At 44.9% G+C, this 24,646-nt stretch overlaps 1 long non-coding RNA gene across 1 annotated transcript in view; it reads left to right on the top strand.

Annotated features, from left to right (window-relative positions):
• Window positions 1-23,088, top strand: part of LOC148052308 (uncharacterized) — an 87,312-nt gene extending 64,224 nt beyond the window's left edge. Inside the window, exons 3-5 of the long non-coding RNA XR_015698957.1 lie at window positions 18,296-18,423; window positions 19,102-19,206; window positions 22,967-23,088. This is a non-coding gene — a long non-coding RNA (uncharacterized LOC148052308). The remainder of the gene's footprint in view (window positions 1-18,295; window positions 18,424-19,101; window positions 19,207-22,966) is intronic.
• Window positions 23,089-24,646: the final 1,558 nt, after the last annotated feature.

Raw genomic sequence — 24,646 nt, 5'->3', positions numbered from 1 at the left:
GGGACTCCTGCCTTCTTCCTTTCATGTACAAAATGGTTTTAGCTACTCGGTGCTCTCAATTCCTTATTCAGTAGTGAGGGAGTTAACGCCGTGCTCCATTAACTATCTTGAGGGGCTTTTATAGTATTTAAGCACTGCTTCTGTTGATGTAAGTGATACATTCCTAGGCATGTCCATTTATGGCACATGTAACCTTTTCGGCCATAAACCAGGAGAATCCTATTGGGGCGAAACTGGAAACCATCACACCCACAGTGAAAACACCATCGTAAAGTATCGACAGGAAAGTGAAGGCTGGGAGTCTTACTGTTCAGTCTCATTTAGGAGACAGGCATTCAGCATTGCCTCACTCAAAACTTTACCAGGGGAAAAATCATCAAGATAGATCTGTTTTCAACCACAACGCTGAAGTTGTTTTTAATTTTTTAAGTCAGGTTATTTCTACAATGAGACTTTCGCACGAGGCATAGAGCACAGGCCAATATACCGTATTCATCGGGGCTGGGAAAACCAAAATGACTTTATTTTTGACCCTTTAAAGTTTCTGATATCTCCATTTGGTTTGGATTTTCCCAATCTCCAGTATGATGCTGTAGCTGAGTAAAGCATATGGTCCTAATAGATATTCAGTCCAGATGTTAGTTGTCTAATATGTATCCTGAACGGCTGTGCCGAGCAGCATATAAGAAAAGCTGGTGGAGCAGTTAAATAAGGAACATGCACATTCCAGTATTCTCACCAGTTTACGAAAGTTTAGAGTTCCAGATTGCAATACCTCCGGTTCTGTCACTTTGAATTTCTGGGAAATGTTAAGAGCATGAAGCTTGCTGTACATGCTAAGAGCAGGCGGGGAACAGGCCCACCTGAAACCTGAGCACAAATGTGAGGCTGTGAGTTGCACCGCGTCCTGGCTTGTGCAGGCGGCGAGCACTGCCCTCTGCTCCACAATAGCTGTGAGAAGTGCTCCGATGCTTGTGGCCTCCTGGTGCAACTGAAGGTTGGATAGCAGCTCGCTGTCCAGATGGTCTTGGAAAGCGGGTTAGTCTGAGAGAAAACTTCACACTTAGTGAGGGAGGGGAAAATTTTCCCCTGCACCTTTTGAACCCACAGGCTAAGCTTGAGCAGCGGCTGTGAATGGTAAAGATTTTAATTCTGGCAGACTACGTGAAACTGGTGATGGACAAAGAGAAAGAGCATTAAGCCTGGTGCTGAGGGAAGGGCTGCTCTCCGAGCGGCAGCCTGAATGCCCCCCACCAGTGGGAAGAGCTTCAGTCAGAGCTTGCATACTGCTCGGCACAAGAAAATCCCACCACAAATTACAAAGCCAAGGAAGCCTTCATGTTTTCCCTGCTGCTCGGAGAGCTATTTATATTTTAGTGTTCGACATAGCACATAAGCTGAGAACAGACCTGCTTTTCTTCTCCCATACTGTGTCCTCTTCTTGCTGAGGTGATGCTGGGGCTTCTGGGGAGTCCCATGCTGCTGGTTACTGGCGTGAGTAAGAGGAGACTTGTGAGCAGGACTTGTGCACGGCTGAACACGGCCAAACTGGTTCACAGCAACTTGAAGTAGTCTGAGACATCTGGCATGTCCTTCATTCCCTTTTCTTTGGCTAGAGCTGGGGAATGATAAATCTGTGTGATGCTTAAGTATTCTTTAGCCCTCTCGGTTAGATTTTAATTCAAGAGTAGGGACAGGACTACATCCACTGGGTTTCTTTAAAAAAACCCAAAAGCTCAAAACCCCCTCCTCTTTCTTTATCCTTTCTGTTAGTCAGGAAGATTCACTCCCTGTAACAACCCCCCATAAACTGTGACCAGATGAGGGTCCTGACCTTACTTCCTGAGTCCTCTCAGCTCAAGCCGTGTTCTGATTTTGTAGAAGTAGGACCCCATGTCAGGAGATAAAGCAAACTGCTTTATAGTTTTAACCTGCGAGTGCAACTTACTCAGCAAGGAAATTAGCAGCTTCAAACACATGCACAGGTACACACAAACCCTCTTATTACTCAAGGAAACCTGAAAGTAGTTTCAGAGCTACAAGTTTATTGACTGGGAAGTCAATAAAAAGGATTAGCTTTTAAGATTAACAGTAAAACTTGATTGCTGCTTTCAGCAGCTAACCTAATAATTTCAGGAGCAGAGACTCTGGGAGCTGTAGATCACATACAAAAACTTGGTGAACATCTTTGAAAAGGAATGTTTTTTACACATGGATGGAAATAATTTAAGCCACATAAAGCAGCCTAGATATGCTCTACTATGTGTGGTTTTTCTCCTTGTCAAATAGAGAAAAGAAGGCTTTGACCTTTTTAGAAACAAAAGGAGAGCATTTTCTTTTTGAGAAGTACTCTTTAGTGATTAAGTACAAGTGTCTCATTGTGTTAATTCTCAAGGTCTATGCTTATTAATGTTCAATTGTTGATTAAAGGCATTGTCTGCAATTAATGCCTGTCACTGATGTTTACATGTGATGATGATATTTCGTCAGAAAAGGTAATACTGTTAGTAAGTCACAGCCCTGAGAAATAAGCAGAGGGTAAGTGCCACACAGAGGCCTTTGATCACATACATGTGCTATTGGGTACCAAGCTAGACTCTTGCATATCGTCCCTGTGCTTGCTCACAAAGGCTTTGCCTGCTCTGCAGATAGGTAGATTTCTGCTTTTGGATCAACCCAGGGAGTTGATGGAAGGGATGCAAGGGGGAACACGACAACAGAGCTGACTGGGTCCCAATAGCAATCTTCTGACGGTAGGACTTCTGGGGTGAACACCATGGTTGCCTGCACTGAAAAACACATGAGCAACTCTCTGAATTTGTTCTCAGTGGCCTTTAGAAGAATGTATTTTACTTTTCTCCCAGGCTTTCACAATTCTGCCTCACCCCCTTTGAAAGACTTTTTAAGATACGTGATAGTTTGAGGCACTACTGTCCCTGTGCATGCTTGTGTTTCAACCTGTAATGCAGCTGTGCCTCTTTCCTGTTTGTGTTAACAACTTGACTGTGGGTCCCTTAATGCTAAAGGGAATTTGCCACTTCTCAGCTCCCTCAGCCTCAAGCAAAATCATGACTTTGAGGTGAAGCTCTCAAAAACCTCCTGTAAGAGTAATGCAAAAGAGGGTTTGAGTTCTTTTTTCTGAGACCAGTAGCTGCAGCTTGGCTGGATGAGATGCAAAAAAAATGTCTACTTTACCAACTGTCAAAGCAGTTAGAGTCAAAGGCAGGAATCATAAAATCATAGAATCGTTTAGGTTGGAAAAGACCTTTAAGATCATCAAGTCCAACCGTTAACCTAGCACTGACACGTCCACCACTAAACCATGTCCCTAAGCACTACATCTACGTGTCTTTTGAATACCTCCAGGGATGGGGACTCCACCACTTCCCTGGGCAGCCTGGTCCAGTGCCTGACTACCCTTTTGGTGAAGAAATTTTTCCTAATATCCAATCTAAACCTCCCCTGGCACAACTTGAGGCCATTTCCTCTTGTCCTATCACTTGTTCCCTGGGAGAAGAGACTGACCCCCACCTTGCTACAACCTCCTTTCAGGTAGTTGTAGAGAGTGATAAGGTCTCCCCTCAGCCTCCTCTTCTCCAGGCTAAACAACCCCCGCTCCCTCAGCTGCTCCTCATAAGACTTGTGCTCCAGATCCTTCAGTGGCTTCATTGCCCTTCTTTGGACACACTCCAGCACCTCAATGTCCTTCTTGTAGCAAGGGGCCCAAAACTGAACACAGTATTCGAGGTGCGGCCTCACCAGTGCCGAGTACAGGGGGACGATCCCTTCCCTAGTCCTGCTGGCCATGCTATTCCTGACACAAGCCAGGATGCTATTGGCCTTCTTGACCACCTGGGCACACTGCTGGCTCACATTCAGCTGGCTGTCGACCAACACCCCCAGGTCCTTTTCCACCAGGCAGCTCTCCAGCCATATTCAGCAAAATAGAGAGTTGTCTTCAACATCTTCTTGGAGGAAAGGTGTTTAAAAGAAAAAAAAAGGAAAATAGTAAGAAAATTGTAACTGGGGAAAAATAATTCCAGTGCCTATATAGCATAATAGCTATATGTGCATGTATTGTGTTTTAGTATTAGTTCGTTACTCAGTGTCGTACCTGAAGCAAATCCTGACTTTAACAGAGCTAAGTAATTCCAGTGATCTGGCCCTAGCTCCCAAGCTTAAACTTGTGCCAGGACTAGTTCCTGACAGTTCAGAGAGGGTCTGCCTGTTTCCCTGTCTAGGGATCAAGTTGTTCCCTTTTAAGGCTAAACTCCAGTAGCGGTCCTATGTGGAATACAGAGCTGATCAGAAGAAACCTGCAAAAGTCATATGTTCTTCCCAAAGGAGGTTTGAACTCCTCACAGCATTTGTAGGAAGAAGCAGATCCCTTCTGTTAACTTTGGACTCCACTTTTACTTCTCTTCTTAAGTTTTGCAAACAAATAATTGTGCAAGCATTAGTGGGCAAAAGGATCCCCCACAACTGGAAAGCCAAGGGGAACCAAGGGAATGAGAGAACAAGAAGTAAGTATGCCGCGAGAGAGAGCCTGGGCACAAACTGAGCATTTGTTGCATTAGATGGAGCTTAGCTCCACTGTGACTTTTAAGTGGCCTTGCACAGGGAGTAGTTGAAGGGGTTGAAGGCAGAGCAAGCAGGATTAGTGGAACAGGGCCTTTGTCCCTGTGAAGAACCTTCTCATCCACCTTCACAGATGCTCTGTGGAAATCCATTTACATCACTAGGAATCACTCCTCCCTGAGGAGACTTTAATATCCAAAGCCCTCATCCACCTGAAAATAGACCTTGAAAGGTCCACTGCAAGGTGGATCTCTTCCATGGTGGAAAAGGATCCTTAGAAAACAATACTGAAAGTATAGCACTTTTTCAGTCAGTACCCAGTCCAGGTTCTTCAGTCAAGGCACTCTCACATCTCTGGCTCAGATTTATCCAACCACAGATGAGTTCAAATGCTCCAGGATTTGAGTGTTTAAATAATCTTCAACTGTTGCAAGCTCTCCATCAGTAATCAAGCTGCTCGTTCCAGGATGACATAGCCTGTACTTATGGGAAGTATGATGCCATGCTTCCACCCAGAAAAATAAAATCTTTTGGTCTCCTGCCAGTCAAGTTACCAACATAGCACTCAGCACAAAGCTGTGGCCAGCCCTGAGCCGTTACAGACAACTCCACAGAAGTTTTCTATCTTCATTTTTAGTAGGTCTGCAGGAGGAAGAAAGCAAATAGTTTCGAACAACTTCCACTTTTGCTTCTCCAGAACGTAACACTGAGATACCAGTGGAAGACACTTTTGTGAGTTAAAAGCATTAAACCCTCATTTCTCACTGTGTGACAAATGGAGGTTTCCATCCTCACATTGGTAGATCAGTCATTCCCAATACAAACAGAGCTCCTCTTTCCTGGGCAACCCGCATCAAAAGAAGCAGGACACCATCAGTCTCGTGTCTTTATAAGTCTTGCCCTGTTCGGCTTTGAGGTTGCCCTTTCAGTGTCTCTAATCTCTTTGATTTGACCCACCTCATTTGTGGTGTTCTGGATTCAGTCAGGTCTCTAGTTTACTGATGGGAACATGCTCTTTGGAGGCTTAATCCATAGCTCAGCTCAGTCAGTGAAAGGACCCTTGTTGGCTTCAGTAGATGCTGGATGAGACCTTAAGCGTCTTTTGCTCCATTATCTTTGGCGTCTACTGCATAGGGAGCACAGCTTGTAGGCATTCCAGAGCTTCTGAATTTGCCCAGCATCTGCATTCCAGATAACCAAGATGCTTACTTCTTAAAAAAAATAAAAATGATGCCTATAAACCATCCTGGAAGTTTACATTACATCAAAGTTCAGAAGAATACATAACCATTTCATTCTGCTTCCAATCTTTCGTGCACGGTTCTAGGTTATCCTTTCTATTTTAGGAAAACCACTAAACATGATTTGGGGTGACATAAACCAACCTCGCTGACAGTGTGACAAAGATAGTGTGCCCTTTCAGAAAAATCATTGTGTCTATTTAAATATTAGGCTTCAGCCTGTTAGTGAAAAATGTGTCGCGCACAGCATTTTTTTTTTTTTTTGGTGTGGGAAAATACAGTACAGATTTTGAAGTTTAAAAAAGTCTGGCAAATTACAAATTAGGATAATAATTCATGGGAGTAATAAAATATCAGACTTTTATTGCACTATTGAGAAGGGCATTAAAAAGCATCTGGGAACTTGAGGTTTGGAAAGATGGGCTTTGAAAGACTTGGTGGGTTAAATATTAATGTAGAAAATATGGCATCTGTAAATGCCTGGAAATATGCTAATAGAGCTTGATTCAGCGAAGGATCAAGCATTCCTTTGGGGTCCTGAGCGCCTCCAGGAGCTCCTGCTGACAAAGGGAGCTCAGCGGACTGCAATATCTCCTGAAAGCCTAGGATGCCCGAGAGAGCTGTGCTCATAATGAACATCCCATGGGCCTTTGGTGTCAGCTGGGCCAGCTGAGGGGGACATGGCAAAGTGAGAGTCACCCACGCAGCTGAGGTGCCTCAGCACAGCTTTTTCCCAGGCCAGCCTGGGCCCCAGGCAGCCAGGAGCAAGCGGCAGAGCCACCCCACACAGCACCGGCCAGCATGGGGCCGTGGGGCAGGTCGCTGGGGAAGCTGGGCTGAGGGAAGAAACAAAGGCTGTGTATCTCCCAGCACCCGTGGTCTGGTACCCTCCACTGCCAGGCTGGAGGCAATACCACCCCCGTTATCTCCAGCAAGCTGCCGGAAAACTGGCTAGAAAAGCTGCTGTCCCCCAGTGTGATGGGAGTGTGAGATGTTTTCTGCTAGGGCTAGCAGGGCTGGAGAAGGAGACCCTCACATTCTCCCTGTGTCCTCTAACTCTGGCTAGCAGCTACAGTTATCCCCCCATAAAGTCTTGTTCTCTTTTTACCTTGATTCTAGTCATATTTTTCAGTCTTTTATTTGTTTAGATGCAATAGTCTTAGGGGAATTGAAGTCCTCACTCATCAGCCTTTTATTGTTTGTGCTGAGGAAACCAGCTCTTGTTAGCAGTGGAAACCTCCAGAGGCATGTGCTTTTCATGCTGTTTTTCAACACGGAGAACCAGTCTGTGTGACTTACTGTCCTTTTGAAGATGCTGTGAGTGCAAGGGAGACTGGTGAACTGGGACAAGCCACCTTTCTGCTTCAGCCACCGCTTCCTACCTGCAATGGGCTGCCCTGGCTTCTTGCCTTGCAGCAGCAAGTTGCCAACCCAGCAACCAAGGGCTGCACTCCTCTGCTCTTGAAACACCCTGGTTTTATTTATATTATCATTTTTAATACCCTTCTCTCTCTTTCCACACTCCCACGTGGCCTTTAGATTGCTGGAGGAGTTACTGTACCATGTGCTCCACATCGTCTACATGCAGCAGCAAAGCTGTGATGGTGCACAGGGGTGATGGGTCCTCAGGCTCCACTGGCCACCAAGGAGCTGGAGGGAGTGCAGTGCCATCCCTCGCTCACCCATCCAGGGGTGCCAGCACCGTAGGTGCAAAGTGCTGGGGAAGCCTTGGTGGTACCGTGGGCCTTTGTTAGCACTTGTCACAGAGCGGAGCTGCGAGGGGGCTGCGCGTATTGCGTTTCCTGAGACAGAACAAATATGTCTCAGCTTTCTGGCATTGATTTTTGACAAAGGATTCAAGAAGCTGCAGCTGTGCTGGCTTCCTCATCCCCTCCCCCGCTTTATTACAATGCGTGTTGTTCTGAAATACTCAATTCAGCTATAAACAATCTACTCTATCAACAACATGCTTTTGCACTTTTTGAAATGGTGCTTTGAGGCAGATAAATGAAAGTAAGTATGGCAGCTTGCCAGTAAAAATCCTGCAAACTGTATCATCACAGGGGCACTGACTAAGACAGCACATTATTTTATTTACTGTGGAAACTGAAAATCCATTTCTGCCCATACAATAGCTGTTTATTTCATCTTTGCTTGATGTTTGTTCTAATCTTTCTTGACACTTCTAGATAGTAATGGTTCACAAGCTGTTCAGATCAGTGCTCACAGGGCTCCATCAGCCAGCACTTCTTTCTGGTTTTAGAAGTCCAGCACCCTCTTCACTGGCATGTGCCCTCTGGCCAACAGCAAGGGAACCTGCCCCAGCCCTGGACATGGGCAAAGTGCTGGGGAGGTCCCACAACTCCCTACATCCGTCCCCTGGGTTAAATTAGCACGTTCACCTCTGCCAGCCAAGATGTGCACAGAAGCCCGTCTTGTGAATGTGTTGCAGTGGGCTGACCCGGACAAAGGAGCTCCTCAGGTTTGGAGTTTTTCTTTCTAGATGCTCAGCCTGTCAGATGTTTATGTTGCCAGCTGTCTAAATTGTATCACGCATCCTATATTAGATAAAACTGATTTTGACAAGCAGAAAGATGAGGTGATGGGGTGACCGGTGCATTCCTGCTAAGGCCTGCTGGATTCAGCCTATCCCTGGTGATTTCTTAATCCAGGCGATGTGTCCTCTGACGGCGCGGTGGCTTGTTCCCCAGCTCCCGCTCTGGTGGAGCGGCTCCTCTGGCACCACTCATCACAATGGCTTGGAGATGGGAGAAAACTGGGCTGGGGAAGAATGTTGAAACCATTTCAAAAACCTCTGGAGAGAAAATTAGTAATATTTTGTTTCCCTGAATGGTTTCACTGAAATTTAGGGAAAATAATTGCAGTTGAAAGATCTCAGTTTTTGTTGTTCTGTTCTTTCTTTATTATTTGTTTTCGCATGCTTCTTTTTAATATACTTCCTCCTACTCCTCTCCAGCCTCTCCTTTGTTACCCCATATCCCATACCCTACCACAGAAAGGTGAAGAGATGGTGGAAGAGAAAGAAAAAATATAATAAAGAAAAGATAAACATTTCCAAATTTCATTCTCCAGATTAAGTGAAAACAGTTTTTTGTTAACTTTCAGATCTTAATGATAGCCTTTTATGACCAAAAATCAGCTGAAAATTATTCTAAGCAGCTGTGTTTAACTCTTGTTTCGTTACCTACCTGTTTCTGGGGAATCCATTTTATCCTTTTGACATAGCCAGAGGGCCTACCACATTCATTTTGCTCTGGGGAGTTCTCCCCTCTGCTTAGCCATTATAACCCATCATGCTGAACAGTCAGGAAACTCATGAAGAGCTTTTGGATACTGTTTTGTTGGCCGTCTGACGCTGAACTTGCCCCTTTCATAAGCTTATCCAGAGTACAGTCTCTTCCTATGTCCTATTCTTGACTTTGAGGGTGTTTGTTCAGGTATAATGGTGTTTCATGTATGAATATATTCTTTTCGCTGATACTGTATGATTCCGTATATTCTACATTTGTGGTTACTTAAGGAAAAACACTTGTATGGAAAGAGATGCACCAGCGGTCAAACAGCAGCCAAAGCACTTCTGTATCCCAAGGCAGGGGAAACATAGAACTTTGTGATACCTGGAAAATCTACTGAATGAACAAAACAAACCACTTTTAAAGCCACCGTCCATGGCCAACAGACAGAACCTCCTTCACACTTACAGTAGAGAAGGTGATTGTGCAGGACAGCTGAGATTCACAAGCAGAGAGGTTGGTAACAGTCCTGTTGTGCAAAGCACTGGCCTCTGGAGCAGTGCTAATGTGCAACCAGCAGTGGAAAGGTAAAAAAGCTGTGTATGGCGTGAAACTGGGTAGCTGGGCTGGTGAGAAGGACAGCGTTCAGCAGAAGAGGTTGGCTGAAGATGGATTAATAAGAACTACACTTTTTGGAGAGAGGGGTTCCTTTAAATCTGTGGATTCAGCTCTGCTTTTACCTGTTTCTTCTAAGTTCTGAGCAAAAATTGGTAATGCAGTTTTCTGTTTGAGAATAACCTACAAGCTGAATGTGCAGGATTGCTGAGCGCTTTCAAAAGGGTGTCAGGCAGATAGGTGGGTGTTGTTCTTCATTCTGTCAAATTCAGGATATACCTGAGAGCCTGCATTTTTGTCTGTTTTATCTTACCTTGAATCTATTAAAAATAAACTAGAACTGACGATCACACACATGCATTGTACATTTGAGACCCACAGGCATACTTGCAATTCAGCCTAGGGGACTGAACTGCGTGTGTTTGGTTAATTTTAGTGCTAAAGTGTTCAAATCCCTTACTCAGCCTTGCGGTGCTCACCTATACCTCAGCCATACTCCATATTGGTGGCCCTTATTATTTTTATTTCACAAAATATTTATTGATCTCTGTTCTCAGCCCATCATGCTTCAGAGCTAAAAGAAATGGCCCTTCCTTTCTGCACAAACATTTTCCTGGAGCATCCCTCATGGTAAAAGGTATGCGCAATATTTTGGGTATACTCATCTGTGAAAAAACGTGTATCACTCAAACATCCCCAAAGCAAACTCCAGGCATAGAAGGGCTACGTTTCAGACTAGAGGGGCAACTCTTCAGCTAATGCAGTGCAGTAGGCTGTACAGGAAAGTCTGGAGAGCCTGCCCACCCTGGGTGCTTGCTGGGGGTGGCAAAAAAGTAGTGCAAAAAATTTCAGCAAATGGAGGAGTTCACTTTTAATATCAGTTGACCCAAGAAACCCAGCAGAAAGGGGAGAAAGGAGGTTCTCCTATATGACACAGCACTCAACATTTCCTCTCTCATAACTGTAACGGGGGGAAGAAGCGAGGCCAAACTGCTGTCCTACGAAGGCACTGCTGGTCACTGCCTTTGCACAGCAGTGCTGCACTGTGCTGGGTGGGTGAGATGGCCAACAGCAGAGGCATAAAAAGCTAGACTCCTACAGGATCGTCTTCCTCCTGTGCAGGAGCCAGGGATGTCAGGAAATTTATAGCAGACTAGCAAGAGTGGTGGCTTCAAAGTTTTAACTGAATTTGTAGTTTAAATCAGTACATCCTTTGCAGATAAACACAGTCTTAGCTCTTGGAAACCTGTGCTGGTTAAAACACAGAGTAGACAGGATTACTATCTTAGGACTAATAGTCCAGGGCCTAGTCATTACATGAGTTTATTCTAAAATGACTGGTAATGGTTTGACCACTGCACAGCTGGAGTAAAGCTATTGTGTGCATACAACTGTTTTGACAGCAAATACAATATAATGGCATGAAAGTCTCTTGGTGACTACAGCTTCTTTCATTCCTGAAAGCGATACAGGCTATGCCAGGCAAACATCAGCTTGGAAGGAGGAGTCGTCCCAGGGGCAGCTCCCACCTAGATGAGGTTTACACTGCTCTGGCACAGGGAATGATTGTTTCCAACCTGTGCAACACATGGGTGGGTTCAGAGCTGGGGGGAAGCAGATAGGAGGGGATAGGATAAAAATATTAAGAAAATCCCACTAAAAATGCCCCTGGGCCAGGAGTGCCTTTGCTTGTTTTCTTACTGAAAAGCAAATGTTTTAGAAGATGTTTCTTCTGGCCTCGTGTATCAAATATAACCGCATTTTATCCTCTCAAGTACTGACAGGATTCCCAGCTCCTTCCAGAGGCTCAGAGACCTTCCAAGGCAATGTGATCCTTAAAGGGACACAGAAATAGCAAAAAAGCAGCAGATATTGCAAGGTGTCAGTGTGAGCAGCAAATCAACATCACCTATGCGCTTGCAGAATACCCCGTGTCCCTTTGGATCAGAGCTGGTGAATGGCTACCACCCGTCTTTCTCTGTTCAAATATGCAGCAGATCACTGTTAAAAATTCCCATAATGAAATGTCTGTTTGATCCTGCTCCCTTTCTTTTCTGTTTGCTTTTCATTTTCCTATGGCTTGTATCTTGTCTGTAATGTTGAATGCTTTATTAAGCAGCATCGACTCTATCAAACTACGTATCCTCCGTCTCTCATTTCCTGCGCGCTGTGAGAACTGTTGTTGTGTTGCATGTTGTGGCGTGGCCATCCTGATGCAGGTGGAGGGATCCCTTTCGCAGCTCCCTTCAGCCCTTTGCCCCTCAGGAGGGATTCAAGCCCTCGCTGGTACCAATTCTGCCCTAAAACCTGTCAATGCTGATTTATGAGGAAAGTGAGGCCTCGGTGTAGGCAGAGGCAGAGCAGTCATATGCAGCGTGCGCTCCACCGAAGCCTCCCTCCTCTCAGCCAGCCCAGGGGAAGCGCCAGGGGCACTTCTGCCCTGACCCGTGCTCACAGCGCTCCCCTTCAGCACAGTCGCCTGCACATACCCTGGGGGAGTGCAGGGGCTTGAAGTGCCTCAGCCAGGACGTGCCTGCTCACCCTGCCTGCTTGTAAGGTGAGCCCTTACCACTGGAAAAGAAGAGGCATTTGGCCTTACAGGTGTCTCAAAGGCTTGGGACCAGATCTGCAGATTCACTGCATAGTTATGCTCTTAGAAGAGATATCAGCCACCAATGGGGAGATATAAGGGGTGTGCTCTGGATGCCCTTGGACCCAAAAGAGGACATCCCTTTGAGAGAATGCCAGTCAGTGGTACTAGTTATTTTAAATCAGGGACACAGGAAGAAGTTTTCTTGGGGAAAGCAAAGTAAATTTAATCCTGCTGGCCCCCGTTCCTCCAATGAGTGATTGCTCTCTCAGCCTGCAGTGGGAATTTGCTACTAAACAAAAAAAAGGAGTGGGATTTTCCATGCAACAGATACCGAATGTAACTGCTGGGGGAGAAAGCAGGTGGAGAGATTAGACATGCCTGATGCCGACAGAAAGCATGTTCATGCCTAATACATCAGAGAAAATGTTCAGGAACAATTCAGCCATGTGAAAATGCGACCCTTGTAATATTGCCAAGGTCAGAAAAACCTAAGGAGATCCGCTGAGTAAGTGCTGGTCCTGCAAGGAAAAGCCATCTAGAGGCAGTGCAGTTGTGTTGCTGAGGCAGTGTTCCATCAGGGTCCCGTAGGAGCAGAGGCAGGGAGAGGAGCTCCCGCTGCTTTTCTCTGTTCTTGCAGCTCACAAGGAAAACTATATCGAGATGCAAACCTGCTCAAGCCCACCTGGCTGTTGGCTCTTTAATCACTTCCAGGTTGAGTCTAAAAAATCACACTGGTCCAGAAAGGTTCATGAAACCTGTGGGAAGGAGTTGAGTCTCCTATGGGTCCTTTTTCCATGCTGTCTTCTTTTCCTTTTGCTCTGTTCTGAAAATAATGAGGTTTAGTAACCTGTTTCCTTCCTTCTTGTCAGGGCCAGCTTGGGAACGAGAGAGAATGATGACTTCCTACCTGAAAACATGTCCCTGCTGGGAAAGTCTCTCTGCAAATCCAGAAGAGGCGCATGAGCAGTTTGGGGCAATCCTGGGGTGCACCAGGTGCTAGGAAGAAGGTAGATGCTTTTACAGAAGAATGACAGACATACAGGCAGGAATATTTCTCCTCTGAAGTCCTCTCTTTCACTTCCCTAAAGTTTTAATATAAAAGAGTAGTCCCATATCTCCTAGTAGATTTGGGCTGAAGGGAAGTAATAGCCAGATGCTCTTCCCAGGCAACTAAGAAATGCCATGGGTTAGATCTCTGTCATGTCCTGGCCAAGTGAGCTGTGCACAGACAGGCAACTGTGGCAGGGAGGCAACTAGTTTTGGGTTGGTGCAGGCAATTTTTACAGTGCCAGCTTGGCACTCTATCACTCTCTTGGTAGCATCCGAAGAGACGTTTGCAGGGAGAGCAGCTCTGGAGATTGTCTGATGCTCTGTGAAGGAGGGAAAAAAAGATGAACTAGCAAAAAGTTAATTAAAACTCTTCTGATTATGAGGTGGAATTTAATACTTTAAAAAATGCAGTGTGACACAGTGCAGCACTGCAGCTGAATTAATCATGAATGTGGATAGTAATTTTTAATTTTTGTGTGCATGAGAAAAACACTCAACAGATTTGACAATTAGAGCAGGGTAACAGCATTGCATGGCACAATGTGAAGTAGTTTTTCCCAGTGGTTTTTGAGAGGGAGCTAAACAGATGTGCTCAAATATTTACAAGTGCACAATATTCACATGCTTTTCAAATGCTGACCCTGCTGATTCGCAAAAGTCTGCTTCAATCTGGAGACCAGCTACTGCGGTGACACAGGCTATTTATCATAGGTAACACAGCGGCACTACCGCCAGCTCCCAGTGTACTTGTGTGCGCAGTTATCTCCTACTCTACTGACAGTGTTACGCCACCTCAGCAACTCACCCGTATTGCCAATTTGTCCCACTGCAGTCCTGGCAGCAAACTGGGCCCTGCTGGCTCAGCCCCAGCCTGTGGGATAGCAGGGGTTCCTGTGCCACTCCACACCAAAGAGAAACAGGTTTGATTTCAGCCGCAGCAATAAAAATCAGAGTAGTTCAACTGAAGTGACATGAGGGCAAAGTAGTCCTGTAGGGGTCTAATATTACATGTTTACACTATGTAATTCAACAGGGTGAGCCATCAATTATCTGCATCAAAGTGACCACCCAGAGACCCAGTGTATTTGGCCTCATCTGTCACTTAGCTGTCCCCTGTCACGCTTCAATTAAGAGCTGAGAATGCTAACTAACATTGTCCATATCACCAGCAGTGCAGGGTGTTTCATTGCCTTGTTTTCTTCAAAAGGAGCCCAAAGAAAAGTCAGGTTTATTCAGCACAAGCTGTAGTTGGGGAGGATTCAGGTAAGCCAGATGGCAATGTCAGTGATGGATGGTACAGATACTGCAGGGCTATGCCTGAATATCCTAACAGGGAAAGCTGAGCTGCGCTGTACCTCACTGAAATATTGACTGTTGCAGCAGTTGCTTTACACTGTTCAATTGGCTGTGTAATTGCTTTCACAAATTAAACAAAAACAATGGTGAAAATATGTAAAATGTCACCTGGACTGAATTGTGGTTCAGATCCCCAGTGAAAATTAGTTTGGCAGCCTCCCTTAACTTCTTATCTGCTCGATTTCAGCCTGAACGGCTCTCTGCTCACAAGCCCAGGTTGGTGTTGCAGGTCAGGCTGTAGATGTGGTATGGGTGCTGCTGTGTGAGAAGCCCTGCTTATCTGGCTTAAGCTGGGGTAATTAGCGCCCCTTTTTTTCCAAGCCATCCCACTCCTTCCACACCTTGTATACTTTTTGGTTTGCTGTGCCTGCTCTCCTGGGTTTCTTTACTTTGAAGGGCAAACATGCAATGCTGCACTTCCCTCTTGAGCTCACATTTCTTTTACTTTAGCATTTAGCCCTGTAAATGTGATAGTCGTTCATTTAGTGAAGGCAACCGAGGGAATGAGAAGGGGCCAGATCATCCAGTTGCAAGTTTACAAGTCAACAGGTCCCATCCATGCTGACCTCTCCTCTACAAGCTCAGTGGCACAGACAGCAGTGAGTCAGACAAGGTGGACAACATGCCCAGCTCTTTCCTCTCCCTCCCCTCTCCCCCGTGTTCCTCAGACAGCAATTAGGGGGAATTTAGCCAGCTGGGGTTCTCCTCATGCCAAGGGGTCTCAGGCAACCAGGCACACCTGCATTTCAGTTTCTTTCCACTGCACGTTTGTGGGGGCTGCACTTCATTTTCTTTCTCTCCTTTTCCAGCCCAATTGTGTTACTGATGCAGTGGCCTGCATTTAGGAGCAGTGTGGAGCTGATGCATCTGATGAAGTGCATCAAGAGACAATGCCATGGACCTGCAGACAGTAACTGCAACTGCTATGATGCATCTCACAGGTTTTCAGGGACAGAGGTTAGTTCACCCCCTCTTGAATGGGGAGACTGGTAAACTCTGCACTCTGAGCCCCCTTGGAATTTATGATTATTCAAACATTGCCTTTACCAATGGGTGCGAAGACCTCTAGCCAGTGTTAACCACTGTCTGGTTCTGGAGCCACAGAATGGCTTTGTTTTCTCTTCTTTAAGCGATTTAGATTGGAGAGCTTCTTTAAAGTACCACATGAAAGATGGCTCTGTTTCAGCCACACTCTTGAAAGCCAACAAGCTTTTAAATGCCAGTTACTGCATATCATGAAAAGAATGGGCAGTTGTGAGTTAGCCGTCTTGGTTTTGGTTGACAGTACCCCATGTAGAAAAGAAAATGAGATCTCTGCATTCAGCCTGAGAAGCAGAGTAACCCAGGTAGCTATAGGACAGTCTTCACTCTCAGTGAAACTCAAGAAATTTCTGTACCAGTGAGAATCTGGATTGCCACAGCTGGAATCACCATCAGGCAGTCACAGAAATACAGTGTTTTCTATCAGGCAGGCTGGAGGAGCCCATGTTTCTCATCAGATAGATGTAGTAGTGCTTTTTAATACTTTTTAATAGTTTTCAAAATTATGATAAGATCTGCAAGGCCATTTAAAATGGATAATCTTCAAGTGGTATTAAGGATTAAAATGGGTCTGCCTTGTATGCCATAATGGGCCCCTCACAGGCTGTTCAACGTTATCAAAAGGTGATTTTAAGAGTTTGTAATAAATATGTTCCTTTGGGGAAGATTAGGAAACAGGGTGGGATTTGCCATCCTTCTGCTATCTCCAAATTGCTGTGCTCTAACTGAATTTATTACAGTGGGTCTGTCTTGAACTCCAGAGTGCCAGCTCACTTCTAATCTATCGTTCAGTAAAGAGGTTTGTCCTTAGGGGGAAATGTTTGCTCCAAGAGCCAGGGTTATTTAGTATTTGATTATCAGCCTAGGAGAAATTAGTCAAATAAGGCTCCAGCTTCATGAACACTTATGTGCAAGTTTAACCTTCCATTCCTGAAGAGTCCTTTAGATTTCAAAGTGCAATAAAATAAAGTGTGCCTGCAGAAATCTTATGGGGACCAGGGGCTATGAGAGCTATTTATCCTCAAACCAGAAGTGAATGACTTCATTCAGAAAGTTTTCCTTGAGCAAGCTGTGCTTATCCTCTTTTAGTGTCCAACTCTTTGTCTTTGTTGCAAACCCAGTCTTTGTCCATGCCACCGTCAAGGACTGGGCCTGAAATTACAGAGAGATTTGAGTGTATGAGGGAAACTGGTTAAAGTTACTGAAAGTACCCTCCCTAAGCATTAATTTGTCATTTCACACTTTTCCATATTGACAAAGTCCATGTCCTTGAGCAACCAAGTTGTCAAAGTGGTACAATACCACAGTAATCCTTCTCTATGAACTTTCTAAGGTTTCTCTTTATATATAAATTCCATTGTATGTCAGTTAAAGGATTTAAAGTACGATTATGAAACTTTCACATTTCATAAAATGTTGAAGGTTGAATGATTTTTTGTGGAGCCCAGCAGAAAACTTCTCATAACACCTACTGCCAGTGTCCTGCCAGCAATGTGCTTGCTATTTTTGTCTGCCTAAAATCAACTTGAACACGCTGGAATTTATTGATTTGTCGAAAATTAACAGTTTTGGAGGAGAAAGTAGAGTTTTTTTGGTTTTACCAAATCTATTTGATCTTTACTGTTTCTGAAGCAGGCTTTTACCCCTTTGGCTCCCCAGCCCTCTAGGCTTTGTGCTTTGGAGCCAGCATTCCCAGAGCTTTCATATTGCCTGACTTTCAATTATTCTCCTTGCAGAGATACTGAGAATCCATTAGGACTGAGATGGTCCATGTTTTCGTGGACCTTGAGTGTGCTTTGGAGGCCTCAGTTCAGGCAGAGAGCCTTCAAAAGTCACAATAATATTTGTACATCAGCGAAGGATTTTGTGTAACTGCAAGCTTCCTGCAGTGATGTGTATGTGAGCCCAGAAAACTCCACACTTAGCTCTAGCCATCTTTCTGGACTGACAGGTTATTTTATGTTAATGTTGCCCAAATAGATCTTGCACACAGGATGTTCAATTTCTTAATTTGCTTAACCATATGATTGCAAAATAACAAGATGTAATACAAGAGCAGAAAACATTAATACAGTAATTTCTATTAACCACAAAATATGACGACTTGAGAAATTGTCGTCTGTATATCCAGCTCACTGATTTTGACTAAAAAATATCATAACTAGAGGTTAGGGGCTAGAAAATGTATTGAATTGGGCTGGTGATGGTTAATTTCAAGGAATAACTGAGGGAGGGGCAAAGGAGGCTTTTATGGGGCTGTAGAGCTGCTAACCACATGCTGTTGGTGTTCCCAGTTCACACGACAAGAGGAGCACATAGTCGGGCTGGGCAACACCCCTGTCCCAGCTGTGGCTACATTTGCTCCTTTTGTTGTGACTGCCTCCAAGTATATAGTTCCAGTTTAACTCAGCCTGGAGATACACCCTTCCTAAATTTCAGATTTTAGTTTTCAAGTTTGTGATTAGTGCCTAAACTCTGATTTTGGGGTTAAACTCTAACTCAAGAAATTGAAATGGGCAAATGGTCCTATTGCCTTCTGCATTTCACACCCTTAATCCTGTTTTTAGGCATCTTGGTGAATCAGCCTAACATCCTACTAATGAAAATGCTAAAGCAGATATTCTGCTTTGAGCACATGAATATTTGAAGGCCAAGACCTTTTAGATCCGAGAATAAGCTGGAAAACTCCAATGAGGTATGTACTGCTTTTACTTTTACCCTACGGGACAGTGGTATTCACGTATTTTTCCCTGCAGGACCATGCGGGGTGACTGAAAGCATGTGTGGAATCTGGAACATTTATGGTGCAAACATCATTTTAGCATTCTCCTACGCAAGAGATGATGAAACTTCCTAAGATGAGAGCCTATGTAAATATGTGTTATGCATCAGCTAGGCAAACAGATGAGGGAATGTTGTTTTTAGAAGCTCCAGATGATGGCCATGATCCTGTAATGTGATTATTGTGAACAGAGACATACATCCATCTGCAGTCCAACTAATTCATCCTCTGCAGATCCACTGCAGGACTAGGGTCTAACTCTGCACAGCCACCAATGCCGGCAGTGATTCAGGAGAACTGAGCAAAGCCAAAAAGGCTGACCCTGTCACCCTGGAAGAGGTGAAAAGGCACTGGAAGACCAGGAACCCTGCCATCCATGCTGAGACAATACTTGTTCAATTAAGCGTCTTATGCCTGCATGGTAATAGCCTGTATCTTAGCATGCAAAATCCCTGGCTCACTGCTAGCCTCTGCACATATTAGCTGTCTTACAACCCCTCAGACTGAGAGGTGGCTCTTCCACTGGGGAGAGTGGGGTCCATCCCACTGAGGGTCACTTCAGCAATCCTTTCAGAGTTATTTTCTTTGCAGAAAACGTGGAGAGCAGCAGGGCATATGCCAACGCCAAGCCTTGCTCCACAGTCACAGAAAAGGAAGTGCTCTACTCCTGCGTGGTAAACCTTCCCCCTACACCAGGTAAAAAACCCATTAGAGCTGCCACTCTAAGCTAGCTATGAACAGACCTGTCCTTTTGCAGAAGTAGTACGTGTATGTATACATATATGTATACATTTACATAAAAGAATATCAAAAAGACTACCCTCCATAAATTGCCATGGCTTCTTCTGTATTGTTTTTAATGCTTAGTTTAAACCTTGATGTGTAACTCTTCTTGAGCATTCCTGACTAGAGTAATTAATTTATACTTTGTTCTGAGAGCACATCAGCAAATGGGCATCAATGCAGATAGCCAATTATTGCTCTAGCAGTGAGGTTAAACAGCTTGTGCTTTTAACTGCACAGTACAAAAGATATAAAACTAGTTGCTTGAGATATTAATCCAGGATGACCTGATATAACGTGACAGTAAAAGTGCTTTTCCCAAAGAAGGGAAATATGTGCTCTGCTCAGTACCTCCTGCTGACTCTCTGCTCCAAGTGAATAAACATACAGCTGAATTCTCCCAGCCAGGTGTGATCCAGGAACAAACAGGCAGCACATATTTGTGCCTGCTAATGTCAATTCTAACTCACAGAAGTGGCCCACCACCAGCTCTGCAGTGAAAATGCTTGCTCTGTTTTCTCAAGAATCAACGCAGAAAATGCCACAAGCACAGAAAAATCACCCGGTTTAAATCTCTAAAGAATGAAGCACCATGATATACAATGAAGTATCACATGCAAGAGTGGTGTTTCAGGACTCAGCCACCACAGATGAAATGGAAGCAAAAAGGGAAATCTTGCATGAAACAGACAATAAATAATCTTAAAGACAATTTACAAAGTCTAACCTCTACAGAAGCCCTAGTGATCTGAATGGGAAGAGCTTATGTTGGAACATCTCATCTGAAATAATCTGCTCCGGAGAACATGGGAGCCACGTTCCCTCAGTCTGCAGCTGCTAAACTGTCCAGCAGGTCGGGCAAGGAAAATTGCATGCTGAGTTTGAATATTTGTCTTGTTCTTCTGTGTCCCAAGTTTAGCTCTGTGCCTTTGTCTCTGCTCAGAAGGAACATGAAACACAGTTAAACTCAGCTTGACGGCTCAATTTAGGCTGCACATAAGAGCACATTAGCTCTTGATTGTAAAATGCATACCTGGATTTGAATAAGTCAACCTTGTCTTGGTATGGTAATAAGGAAAAAGAGGGTTAACAAAAGATAGGGTCACATACCTAAAGATAAGAGAAGTTGGGTGATAGGTACCAGTGTCTGAACAGTCTTTCACAGGACTCAACTCTCACAGAATAGAGGAAAAATCAAGCAATCTTATGATTAATTATTGTAATGGGATACTGATAGTTGCCATTGGCTGAGAAAGAATGCACGCGTTTCAGATCCGCTAATTCACTGTGATCCTTTAGATGTTAAGCTCTGAAGCAGTGCTGAGTTTGGCAAAGTGAGGACAAAAATCCATTCCTATTCTAAGCATGCTACTTTAGCTACTAGCTTTTCATTCAAGAAAGGGATTTGTTGACAGCAAAATTATTTTCTTAGAAAAACACTAAATGAGAAGATGACAAATGCTGTTGTGAATGTTCACACAACTCCAGGAGCAGTCAACCATGATTATTCAGACAGGGCTCCTGCAAGAATGGATAGAGCTTGAAATCTGCAAGGATAAGGTCCTCAGTAAGGAGTAGCACTTAGAGTTGCTCTGGAGAAAATCTAGTTTCATTAGCCAGATTCGTGCTCATTTGGAGTTGACCATGTGCAGTAGAACGTCTTGTCTGTATGGATGCAATTAAGAGATACACAGTGAATAGTTGCCCTGCAGTTAGTGTAACATATGCTCCAGTACTTCCAGACGTGACTACTGAAGTTGGTAGCAAAATCCTGATGTCTTCAACAAGGTCTCAATCAATGGTAGTCATATAAAAATGGCTGCGTGTAAAAGCAGCTGGGGATCTCTCCCTTCCCTGGAAAAATGTGAGAAAGAGAAGAGGAATCCATGCTGAGGAACTGACTGAAAGGCTGAGAGGCCAGTAGGTAAAGCCCTGGCTTGTAGCATTCGGGAGACAAAACGGTATTGCTACCTACTCTGTGACCTGCTGTTTGCCTTCTGGTAGATGCTTTTATATCTCTTACACTTTGCCTTGCGCATCTCAATAAGAAATCCTGAGCCCAACCCCTACTAAAGGCATCAGAGCATTCCTCTTCAGTCTCCATAAGCATTGATGTCATGCGCTTAATGTTTAAATCCCATGGCCATATGTACTGTACTCTCTGGAAGAAGATAAGCTTGATCACTGCGCTGGACCACTGTCACAGCAGCTTGGCCTAAGGGACTGAAGCTCACTTGGTGGCATCAAGGCCTGTTTGATATAGGACAGTAACAGGCTGCACTCTAACGAGGCAGTGATCTGAGGAGAAGCAATCTTAGTCCCACTGACAGCAGTGGATCTGAAGCCTCCTTAGGTTTGTGGTGCCAAAATTCAGGGCTAAACTCTGCAAATTGCATGTATTTCCCCAGTGACCTATCCTGAACTCTGGCTCCAAGCAACCCCCACTGGAACTGTGTATGGTTCCCCACTTGAACTGTCTGACATGAGCCCATCTCTCATCATGACAAGCCCAGCGGGTGATGCACAGGCTCATTTGGCGCTCCAGTTCATGACCAACTCCCCAGCTCTGCAGATAGCAGGACCGTGCTGAAGGTTTAGACAGGGCAAACGATTTCAGGCAAGATAAGGATAGACTAGATTTTTACCCAACCAGAACTTATTTGTGTGAGGTTTCTAAAAGTTCAGTAGTTTTTACTCCACTGCTGTGTGCTTTACTGCTGTTTTCTGGAATCAGGAGAGGAAGTAACAAATTAACACAAGGGAAAGTGTTCTTGCAGCAACACCACGGTGGGAAAAAAGTCACGAACTGCTGGAAATCCACCCAAATACATTCCTCTGATCTTCCAAGATTTTTTTAATCTCTGTTCCAGATTCCAAAGGTCTATAATGCAACAAGTTTTGGATAGGTCTGCACAATTCTGATGCCAAATTTGAAATGGGATTTTTGATGCTCTCCCCTGACTAGTTTCCTTTTCACAAGTCCAGGGATTGGAACTTTTCCTTCCTCACTCTGCACTTGGGGTCTCCTGCTTTTAGCAAACCCGCAGGAGCTGGGGCTGTGATGGGAACATAGGCTGGGCACCAGCTGAACACTGCACTCAGAAAAGCCATCCACTGTGGCCAGGAGCTCTGCGAACTGCCAAGGCTGTTGCTGAGGCTGCTGCCTCATCTCCTTGGGCTCCCTCAGCTCTTTCCTTTTCCTGCATGAATGCCATCCTCATCCAAGAGAGCAGGTCTGCCCACTGGCTCTTTAACTCTGCCTTTAACTCCAGGACCAAATTGCCTGCTCTGGAGCCAGAGCTGGATTCTCCAGAACTAATTTGAACATCTGCATTTGAAAGACCCAAGTTACATTGTTTAAAAGCAGGTCAGATCCTGTTCAACCACAATAGCCAGCAGGTAATTCAAGTGCAAATCTGCAGCCTAGGCCATGGATTTGTACGTATCACACAAATGAATGTAAACACCCCCTCCTACTCGACCCAAGGAAGGTTATGGAGAGCATTGGCTGGCTGCTTCTCCACACAGCAGTTGTTAAAACATCGCTGCAAGGTCATGGACAACATTCCAGCTCATCGAAACTGCAGATAAACACACTTCCTTCCCAAAGAGCATATGAAAACAGCTGTTCGGCATTATAGTGTATTGCAAATGATTTCTTGTCTCTTCAAAGGCAGTTGTTCTTAGAAAATCCAAAGGCAGCAGTCCGAGAAGCACCTATCGCCTGCACTGATCTACGCTGGTTGGAGAGGAAGCTGGAGCAGACGAAAGGCAATGCTACTCCAGACTCACTGGTTTGCATCCCACATTTATTAACATGCTTTTGTGAATTAAGTGGGGAAAAAAATCAGGTGTTTAATGACCAGACTTCTGAGGCAGGCAACACGTCACACATTTCTCCTACGGTCTTACGTGTAGGCAGGGCTCAGTCTCACAAGATTCGGGGCAATGTGGACCTGCACAGCAAGGCACAGCCACGGGCTGGGGTGCAGGAAGGGTCTGTGGGGAGCACACCAATAACAGGGGCAGAAATGGGAGCATTTCATATGGGGGAAGTGACACAGGGGCTCCGACACCATGGAAAACCAGACCCGCTTGCAAGAGGGGAATGGGATAGGACCAAGAACCTGGCCTGGACAGGCACAGAGGTGGGGGCAGCTGGGGTTCCAGCTGGAGGACTGGAGGTGAACCAGAAGGTATGTGTCCTCCGGTTTCTCTGAAACAGCCTGGAAAGCAGACAGCTCTGCATTTCTCCTGTCTCATGGTCAAAAACATACGGACAAGGCAACCTGTACTGCACATGCCTGCTGAGGAAGCAGCCCACCAGGCCCTGTGGGGCCTCCTGGCAGGAGGTAGGAAAATATATAGAAGAAACTGTGTTCTAGTACTGTCCTTGTCCTTTCTTGAGTTGTAAAGCTACCCAGGATAGTGTTTGTTTAGCATACTAGGCTTGCATGTGTGAATGGAGTGCTGACTCGCTGTTTAAAAGCCCCCACAGCGGGCAAGCCTTCTAAGGCCAAATTAAAACCATTAGTTTGCTGTGTGATCAATTGGGACAACTGACAATTGATGAAAATGCTTTAGAACAGACAGAACCCTCAGAAATAAATAACTCAGTTCTTCTGAACTGAAGGCAGCCCTCCATCCCCCAAAACTGTTTCTGTTAAGATACTGTTTACACAGTTTTAATCAGTTGTGTCACTGGGGCACAGCAAAAACAGCAATGTGACCTGCTGAGATTTAGCACCAGATTGCGATTTACAATCAAGGCACCAAGAGTCACTGAAGTGCATAGCTCCCGCCCCAATTACTAATTAATCAGACCAAAAGAGGTCTCCATAAAAGGCATAGCAGTCAGCTGTGAGCCCTATAAATTCAAAGGGCTTCTCTATCCTTTATGTAGGAAAGGTGACCTGGGAAGCTCTGCATCCTGCAGTTAGGATCTGGTCCTGGGAGAAAGCAAACTTGTTTTGGGTTTGTTTTTTGTTGGGTGTGTTTTTTTTTTCCTCCCCTCCTTAATAAGAATGCATCTAGCTTGTTTGCAGTAAAGCATTGTTAAAAAGGCAGCATGAGTTGCTGGGATGAAATGAGTTGGCTAACTTGCTTTCTTGAAAGTGTGTGAAAATTCACATGCTTTTGGTTCGGTTGGTTGGTTGGTTGGTTGGTTTTTTTTTTTTATTTTCTTAAAAGCATTAACAAAGTGGCAATAGCTGCGTTGGTTTATAGTGGCAAGATGGTAACACAATGGCTCAGGGAGGGCAAACCGCAGCCCTGCATGTCACCGCGTGCTTCAGGGAGCCAGTCCCTGCCCGTCCCGCCTGTGCACGGGGCTTCTTCCGTAGCCAGGAGCTGG

The sequence above is a fragment of the Nipponia nippon genome, unplaced genomic scaffold (assembly GCF_047370975.1).
Source record: "Nipponia nippon isolate SJK-2023a ecotype South Korea unplaced genomic scaffold, ASM4737097v1 scaffold_5, whole genome shotgun sequence".
Lineage (NCBI taxonomy): Eukaryota > Metazoa > Chordata > Aves > Pelecaniformes > Threskiornithidae > Nipponia > Nipponia nippon.
The sequence above is the reverse complement of the archived record's forward strand: the minus strand, read 5'-3'. Positions and strand labels throughout refer to the sequence as shown.